The sequence below is a fragment of the Macaca fascicularis genome, chromosome 8, assembly GCF_037993035.2.
Source record: "Macaca fascicularis isolate 582-1 chromosome 8, T2T-MFA8v1.1".
NCBI classification, from domain to species: Eukaryota; Metazoa; Chordata; class Mammalia; order Primates; family Cercopithecidae; genus Macaca; species Macaca fascicularis.
In genome coordinates this window covers 142,380,884-142,387,733 of record NC_088382.1, presented here as the reverse complement: position 1 = coordinate 142,387,733, position 6,850 = coordinate 142,380,884, and the positions used below count along the sequence as shown (strand labels likewise).

General features: G+C 41.5%; 1 protein-coding gene across 22 annotated transcripts in view; it reads left to right on the top strand.

Moving 5' to 3' along the window:
- Window positions 1–5,951: 5,951 nt before the first annotated feature.
- TMEM71 (transmembrane protein 71) overlaps window positions 5,952–6,850 on the top strand; it is a 52,630-nt gene continuing 51,731 nt past the window's right edge. For all 22 annotated transcript variants that reach the window (XM_073999481.1, XM_073999479.1, XM_073999480.1 and 19 more), the window contains exon 1: window positions 5,952–6,059. The gene's annotated coding sequence lies outside the window, so the exon portion shown is untranslated. The remainder of the gene's footprint in view (window positions 6,060–6,850) is intronic.

The following is a 6,850-nucleotide window of genomic DNA, read 5'->3' as shown; positions in this document are numbered from 1 at the left end:
CTTTCCACCCCATCCCCCGCCCCCCATGTGCTTCTGCTATATACATCTACCCATTGCCCTATGACTTACAGTGCTTCCCCCTGGAGGTGTGTACTTCCCTATCCTGATGGCATTGGACTTGACCATGCAATATGCTTTGACCAAGGAAATATGGGTAGAACTTTCAGGTGTCAGCTCTGAAAAGCTTTAAAAGCCATTATGTGTTTCTGACAGCTCTCCTGTTCTCTTCCCTCTGCCGCAAGAAAGGGAAGTCCCTCACAAGGGGTACTGCCTCCAGGAATGATGGCACAAGGAGCAAAGTTTCAGCCAACTTGCTGTTAACACAGGTCAAAATGTGTTAGATTCGGCAGGGCACAGTGGCTTATGTCCGTAATCCCAGCGTTTTGGGAGGCTGAGGCAGGGGGATCACCTGAGGTCAGGAGTTAGAGACCAGCCTGGCCAACAAGGTGAAACCCCATCTGTACTAAAAGACACAAAAATTAGCTGGTGGTGGGTGCCTGTAATCCCAGCTACTCGGGTGGCTGAGGCAGGAGAATCGCTTGAATCTAGGAGGCAAAGGCTGCAGTAAGCCGAGATCGTGCCACTGCACTCCAGCCTGGGCGACAGAGTGAGACTTGTTATCAATCAAAAGATAATAATATCAATAATAATAATAATATATAATAATATAATAATATAATATAATGATATAATAATTATATCAATAATAATAATATCAATCAAAAGATAATAATAACAATAGTAATAATAATAATAAGAAGAAGAAGATGTGTTAGATTTGAGCAGAGAAGCAGAACTACTAGGAATGATGCAGAATTGCAATTGTGTAAAATAGAGATTGAACCTTGTACAATTATGGACACTGGTAAGCGAGCTCAGTTTGGCTGTTTCTTAGGAGGGGTGCTGAGCCTGAAATCACAAGACAGTTGGTCAGTATCAAAAGATGGACAGGAAGCAGAGGAGAGCTGGGAAAACTGGAATCCACAAAGAACCATCTGGAACACGCATCTGTCTATCACCAAAAGCCATATAGGCCTTTTCCTATCTCTGAGACTCCACCCTCATTGCCGGGTATGCTCTAAACAGAAGCTGGTATTCTTTCTGTAGAGCCACACCCTCTCCTCTACCAGGACTTGTGAAATGGAGGCAACTGATCTCCAGGGACTGGAGCTTTGGGCCGAGTCCATGCATCAAGCCAGCAGGTCTGTGAAAACGTGCATGAGCTGCCGCAAAGTCTGACTTGCGGGGACCTTCCAAAAATACACACAGCTTCAGCTCCACTTTCATCTTCCAAATCTTGCACAAGTTGCTTTTAGGGCCTATCTTAACCAGGAGCATACAAAAAGGGAATTCTGGGAAATGTAGTTTCAATTAGCCAAGTTAACATATTACAAAGCCATCAAGTGGGAAAATAAAAGCTTACTGCTGTATGCCACTAAGACTTGGGGGTTGATTTTTACTATGGCATAACTGTTATGATAAGAATTGCTAGCTTCCAACTCTTTCCAGATTATTAGCCTGTCCAGGCTTTGGCCCATATATCTCTTTCTGGCCCTTCTGTGTTATGTGTCGCAGAGAACCCAGCCAGACTTAGATGATAAAAAATATTATTCACATATTATTAAGTGCCTACTATGCTAATCATAGAAACTGTGATAGCAAACTAGAAAAGCATTCTCCTTACTCTCTGAGAACTCACAGTGTAGCAGAAGGAACCAACATGGACAGAAACTTTGCTCATTAATTGCAACTGTGATGCATCCTCTGAAAGGAATGTGCAGACAGCTATGGGATCCATAACCTAGTCTGGGAGGGTCAGAGAGGCTGTTCAAAGAAAAAGCTCTTTCAGAAAGAGATGAGAGGTGAAGAAAATAGCACATTCCAAGGGCCTGAGATGGAGCAAAGCTAGGGAAGCTGAAAGGAAGCCAGTACAGTTGAATTCTAAAAAGAAAGATGGGGCCTGTTGAGGGAACAATGAGGCTGAAAAATAGTCAGGACCAGACCCTACCAGACCTGGCAGGCCATGAAGAGGATTTAGAACTTGACAGGAGAGAGGAGCAAGGGCAGACACTGATGGTTTAATCAGGGGAGTGACATGATCAGATATTCTATTGGAAAGGTCACTCTGGCCATGGTTTGGGGAATGTGTTGGAGAGAGGCCAAGTGGCCTTGGCATGTTGGCACAGAAGTCCAGGTAACAGGTACAATACACACACACACACACACACACACACACACACATTTCCTGGTTCATATTTTTCATTATGTAATGTACGTTATTGATAGCTATTATTATATGGCTTATGCATACTGATTTGATGTCGCTGGAGCCCCAGAGCAGATAGTGGAGATGGAGACTTAGATGGTAAGTCTAACAGCTACATGAAGAGGAGTCACAATTTCAAGTCCATGTTCAAAAGCTACATGGAGAGGAGTCACGATTTCTCCCAGTTTTCTGGCATGAGTGATTGGGTGGAAGATGTTGTCATCTAATAGGACACAGAGTTCCAGAGCAGGATGAGGCTTGGGTAGGAAGAAAGATCATGAGTACATGAGGGATTTAAGCAAGCATGCAGGCATGTTTGTTCATTGCTTGTAGTATGTTAAAATCGAATTTGTCAAGTTCGTCAACTGATGTCAGCATTTCCTAACATGAGTTCTTTAGCATCCTGCCTGTCAAAGAGTATCTTACGGACTAACAGTTTTGACTTTACCTGGCAGCTGATATGAAACACTGTCTCCAATTCCCTTACTTGTGTAAGATCCTCTGTGATTTGTAGCACAGGAAAGTTTGCAGTACACAGCTCTGAAACCCGGGTCTTGGGAGATGTGTGTTATGTGACTAAAAGATTCTCAAGGCAAATAATTTTGACAGATGGTGAGATCATGTTTCCTGTGTATAGTAGCAAGTCCGAATATCATTTAAAAGGTTCTATAGTGACCTCCATTACAGAGACCTATGTTTTCTAGGACTTGTTGTACCTAAATTTACCACTAATCTTTTCCCCATCCACACGCATCACCTCCATTAATAGTGGAGGACTGAATATTCTGTGGAACATGCTTTTAGAAACACTGATTTGTAACATACAGAATAAAAGTTCTGAAGGCAAGTCTACCCGGATGTAATTAATTTATTTGTTACTTCTACAAACATTAATTGATAACCTACTATATGGGAAGCACTATTCTTGATACTTGGGCTATTAAAATGAAGAAAAATGGCAATATTCTTTGCTCCTTTAAGGCTTATGTTCTGGCTGAGGAGTATATTTCTTATTACAAGGAATGAATTGAGTGACATATTCCTTGGTAAAAAGTGCTAAGGAGAAGAATAAAGCAGGAAGAGACTAGGGAGTGGTGTGGATGGCAACTTAATCAGAAGCAAGGCAGTGGAGCAAAGAGCTGAGGGAGGGGAGGAAGAAAGCCCTATGACCCTTAGGGTGAGGGAACGCTAACCTCAAAGGTCTTAACGTAGACCCATGTCTAGTATTTGAGAAACAACAAGAAGATGAGTGGGCCTCAAGAGAGATGATTGAGAGGGGAGCCATAGGGTTGGAATTTAGTTCTGGCCCTTGGCAATTTTGAAAGATTTATGCAAACTCTATAAACCTCTGTCCTGCATGTGGATAATAATTGCACTTATCTTCTAGGGCTGTGTGAGGTTGAAACAAGATTACGTATGTACAGTGTTTAGTGCAGTGTCTAGTTTGTAGGAAATGCTGACACACGTTGGCTATGATCATTATCACTTATAGGTTAAGAATGCAAACTCAGGAGCCATCTCACCAGGGTTTGAATCCTAGCTCTACTTACTTATCACATACTGGCTATGTGAATTTGGGCAACTCTCTAAACTCAGTTTGCTCTTCTGTAAAATGAGAATAATAATAGAGCGTCTCCCATGGAATTGATATAACAATTAATGTATTGATATGTGGAAAGGCCTTAGAGCAGTGCCTGGTACATAGTAAGCACTCCTTAAAGTTAGCAATTATTATGATCATTAATAATAAGGTTCTAATATTTGCCAGATCTTTAAAAAAAAAAAAGTAGACCAAAGTCTTTCTGATGTGAACTCTTTGGAGAAGTGGGTTTGTGGGCACAGGAAGAGCGGAGGGTCTCGAATAAGTCAGAAAGATTTTCCTCCCTCATCTGGAAGAGATAAGCCAAGGCTGGAAGCGGGAGGATGAGAGATAAGAAAAACAGGAAAAGGAGAAGAAGAAGAGAACTGTGAATTCCAATGAAGAGAACACCAGACAGCTGTGGAGCAGAGTAGCTGTCTGGTAAATCTAGGCAGATGTGACCAGAAGTAGCCTTGAGTAAATGTGACTATATTCTACAGGAGTCACTAAAGCAGCAGAGAGTCAGCAATGACAGATGGCTCAGGAAGTGACCTGTGTTAGGACTATGCATCTGCTAGCCATTGCTGTGTAACAAATTACATCAAAACGTGGTGGCTTGAAACACCATTTGTCACCTCCCAGTTTGTGTGGGCCACGGAGCTGGGCAGGGCTAGCCTGGGTTGTCTGCTTCTGGGTCTTTCTTGGTTCCAATCAAGCATTAGATGGTGCTGCACTCAGCTCAAGGCTCACCTGGAGAAGGTTCCACTTCCAAGCTCACACACTTGGTTCTTGGCTGGATTCCTGGCTGTTGGATGGAGCATCAGACCCTTACTGGCTTTTGAGACAACTCTTGATTCCTTGCCACATGGGCTTCTCCACCATGGCATCTTGCTTCATCAAAGCGGGCAAGCCAAGAAAGTAATAGAGTCCAGAAAGACAGAAGCCTCATCATGGTAGTGGAAACCTAGCACCTTTTCCTTACTCTATTTACAAGGAGTACATCAGCAGCCTTAGTCCACACTTGAGGGATGGAGATTAGACATGAAGTTCCAGAGACAGAGAACTTTGAAATTAGATGGACCCTCCTCCTGACAACTTCTTCTGCCTAAAACATGTTCTACAGAAGATCCTGCCATGTGGCAGAACCTCGGGGAAAGGGAACCACAAGAAAGGATGAGATTAACTTTTTTGCCAACCTGACCAGCTTGTGCCTCAGAAGAGAACTTGATTTGCAGAAAACGAATAAGGAATACACCTTGCATATCTCTGCTGAGGACTCAATTATTCCTCATTTCTTTTATTTCATTGAATTCTTCAAGCTATCATGTGACATGTATATTTTTATGCTTATAATTGAGAAAACTGCAACTCAGAGGGGTAAGTCACAAATCTGAGGTCACACAGCTAAGGTGGTAGACAGGTTGAATCTCTGTCTATATGACCCCCAAACCCACACTCTTTCCACTATACAGTAGTACCTCAATGTTGCTGGAATATATATTTGAATGTACATTTCTTTTATCACTTGTAATAGTACAGACGTGTACGAACCCACAAACACCATCAAGTCTTTGAGCTCTACTATAATGTAAATGTAAAATGCCATCTATACAGTTTTTTTGTAAAGTCCAATCTTCATTAGATAAATTTATTGCCTCTATAGAAATTTTCATAAGATCAAGCTCTTGCTATTTAGTAGTATTCTGAATTTAATAGCATCAGTGCATTATCCTCAATACATTTAAGTGATTTGGACAAAGATCACTACTCTGCACTACTTATAACTGAATGTGGCCAGATGATGAGCAAGAAGTGAGACTGAAAGTCTTTCTCATGTTCTTGCAGCCAAAGGTGACAAGTTAGCTCAGCAAACCACCCCTCCAGTGACCAGGTTGTAACCAGCTGGCCTGACACACGGGCTGCACATTCCCTGCTGCTGGCCCAGGAAACTCTGTGAAATCTTCACCACACTCCTCAGTGTGAATGCCACTGATGTGAGCCCAACAGGAAGTATGACCTCATTCTGCTTCTTTGTCTCTGGTTACGCAGGCTGTTTTCAAAAGAAAACAAGAGAAGTTGTAAGACTGACTGTCCCAAGAACTATACGCTCATTTATACCAGAAAACAGACAAGAGAAGAAGAGGCTGCTGAAGACAAAAACTTCTCTGCAAACACCTGTGGACGGCAATGTGTGTGGGCATCTGTGAGAAGAAGGTAGGGTGGGATTCCCTTTATTAAGAGACTTTTGCACCTGTTGACATTCAGACATTTTTTTCAGCTGAGGAACTGCTCAGTCCTCAAATTTTCCACTGTCAACCACAGGAAGCTTCATATTTCAGTAATAATTTTGTCCTTTGTCAATTGGAAGAAGAGGCTGGGAACTCCCTTTGGAAGGAACATGTATGCACACATTTTTCAGAATAGATGTGTTGCTTTGATGGAACTGGCAGATTCTGTTTCTTGAAAAGTTTTAGATCTATAACTGAAGGGTTTTTTTTCTACTGTTACTAATTTTCTATTGAATGTCAGTGTACTGCCTGTAGATTCCTCTAAGCACTTGTAAGATAGAGCAATAAGACCTTACTTTCTGCTGCAGGATTTACAGGCTTAAAATTAAGCTTAATACTTGGGGAACACTAAAATAAGGTAATTTGGGCTGGGCATATCCATACAATATTGATCAAAAATGAAAAGAACAAGTGACATACTAATATATTACATTACATTGGGATTATTTTATATCCCAAACAAATGAAATTTGTAAATGTGTGCTTTGATTTAGAGATCTTCCAAGGAAGGCCAGAAAGTTCTCCTGACATCTTTGAAGGTCTCTATAAACCAGGTTTATAGTTTCCTAATAGGGTTTGTATATATTTATTGAAATATTCAACTTGAAGCTATAGAATTAGCCTGGTTTGATTGATTGTATTACAGCTACAAAAACAATCCATTACTAGTTCTCACGTTACAAAATGTGGCCATAGGTGGTGGATCAGAAAAGAATT